We start from the raw sequence: 2515 nt of genomic DNA, 5'->3' as shown, positions 1-2515 counted from the left end.
TCTATTCTCCCTGATGTTCCAAGTTTTAGGGGATTTTTGTTGTTTTTGTTGTTGTTCTTTGTTATTTCTTTTTCATTTTAAGAAATTCCTTAGCCTTTCTTCTATGTAAGATTGCTAGTCATAAATTCTCTTAGGTTTGTATTCATCTAAGAATGTCCTAATTTCCTCTTTATTTTTTATGGTTATGTTTTCTGGATATAGAACTCTGGGTTGACATTTCTTTCAGCACTTGACAACTGTTATTCCACTTCCTTCTAGTCTTTATGGTTTCTGAGAAGTCCATTGTCACTTGAATTACTGTTCCACTATAGGTAAGATTTCTCCCACTTGGCTTTCAAGATTATTTCTTTGGGGTGCCTGGGTAGCTCAGTCAGTTAAGCATCTGACTCTGGATTTTGGCTCAGGTCATGATCTCATGGTTTGTGAAATTGAGCCCTGTATTTGGCTCTGTGCTCACAGTGCAGAGCCTGCTTGGGATTCATTCTTTCTCTCTCTCAAAATAAAGAAATAAACATTAAAGAAAAAAGATTTTCTCTTTGTCTTTAGTTTCTAGGAGTTTGATTATTTTATGTTTGGCATAGATTTATTGTTTTTTGGATTTATAACATTTCAGGTTTGCTCAACTTCTTGAATCTGTAGGTTTATGTTTTTTGCCAAATTTGATAAGTTTTAAGAAATTTTTTTCTCCAAATACTTTTTCAGCTCCAGATTGTTTCTCCTCTCCTTCTGAGACTTTGATGATGAAAATTTTATATCTTGTGCTATATTCATGTGTCCTTAAGGCTTGATAATTTTTTTTCCTATTTTCTCTCTCTTATTCTGATTGGGTAATTTCTATTGTCCTTTGTTTAAGCTCAATGATTCTTTCCTGTGGTCTATTCATTTTGCTGTAGAGCCTATCCAGTAAGTTTTTCATTTAGGTTGTTGTATTTTTCAGTTCTAAATTTCCTTTGGTTTTTTTTATACCTTCTATTTCTTTACTGGGACTTTCTACTTTCTCATTTGTTTCAAACATGCTTGTAATTGCTTGTTGAAGCATTTATATGATAATTTGCTTTAAAACCTCTGTCAGAGAATTCCATCTGTGTCACATAGGTATTGGCATCTACTAATTGTCTTCTCTCATTCAAGTTGGGATTTTCCTGGTTCTTCTTGTGATGAGTGATTTTCAGTTATACCCTACATATTAATGTTATGAAATTCTGAATCCTATTTGAACTTATGTTTTGGCAGTCCTCCTTGGACAATAGGCTGACAGAGGAAAGAATGTACTACCTAATTATTTCCAGGTGGAAATGGAAGACAAAGTTCCCTCATTCTACCTCCATGGACACCCTAGGGAAGCGAGGAGGGAGGGACACCTTGTAACTGTTGGGCTGGAGTAGAAGAAGTCCAGGTTTCTTATTGGGCTTCAGCTGCTATTATCCTAGCTAGGCAGAAAAGGGAATCCCTCATAATGTTCTTGGTCTCTACAGATACTACATAGGTGCAGAAGAGAAGAGTATGTGCAGAAGAGAAGAGTACTTTTTTACTTTTGGATACGGATGGAATTCCAGCCTCCCCATTTAGCTCTGCCAACAGTATGGGCAGAGAGGGTCTTCTTACCACCAAACAAGGATGAAAGTCCTGCATCCCCTCTTGGCTTGCTCTGATACCACCCTTGATGGGGAGAAAGGAAAAGAGTATTTCATTTTAGCCCAACAAGGATAGAAGTCTAGGCTTCCCTCTCAGAAGTGGGGTGCAGCCACAGTTTTTTTCCATGATATTTGGATAGTATAGTGTGGACATTGTGTAAAATTTTTCCATCCTGCTAGGCTGCCTCTTTCCTTGTCCTTTGGCCAGAGAGAGCAGGCTGTTTTTGCGAGTGTCCATTAACATAGCTAAGTTGCTGGCATGTCCAGCACCCAGTCCAGGATAGGCATAAAGGAAACCCAAGAACCTTACCGTTGTGTTGCTCACGAAGTCTCAGGGTCCCTAGCCAGTCTGCCTTTTATTCTCCACCTTTCAGTCTTCCTAGGCTTGTTTGTTTATTGTTTTTGTCTATTTGTTTCTTTGTTTTAGTATATTAAGCCCAGAGTTTCTATTCCATCTTTTTCTAGCCCTGGAATTTCACTTTGTTAAATTATTTTATTTCAGGGGCGCCTGGGTGGCTCAGCAGTTAATCATCCAACTTCAGCTCAGGTCTCGATCTTGTGGTTCATGAGTTCGAACCCTGCATCAGGCTCTGTGAGGACAGCTCAGAGCCTGGGGCCTGCTTTGGATTCTGTGTCTCCCTCCTTCTGCTTCTCCCCTGCTCACACTCTGTCTGTCTGTCTGTCTCTCAAAAAAAAAAGACATTTTAAAAAGTAATAAATAAATAAATAAATAAATAAATAAATAAATAAATAAATGATTTTATTTCATCCTTACAGACTAGGTGTGATCCATGGCAGCCTTATCATTGTAATCTGTACTCTGTTGTTCTGACACTGAAGACTTGCTAACCAGTACTCTGCAGCAAGTATGATGGGCAAAT

Source organism: Crocuta crocuta, unplaced genomic scaffold, assembly GCF_008692635.1.
Source record: "Crocuta crocuta isolate KB4526 unplaced genomic scaffold, BGI_CrCroc_1.0 scaffold93, whole genome shotgun sequence".
Classification (NCBI taxonomy): Eukaryota; Metazoa; Chordata; class Mammalia; order Carnivora; family Hyaenidae; genus Crocuta; species Crocuta crocuta.
Note: the sequence above shows the minus strand (reverse complement) of the source record.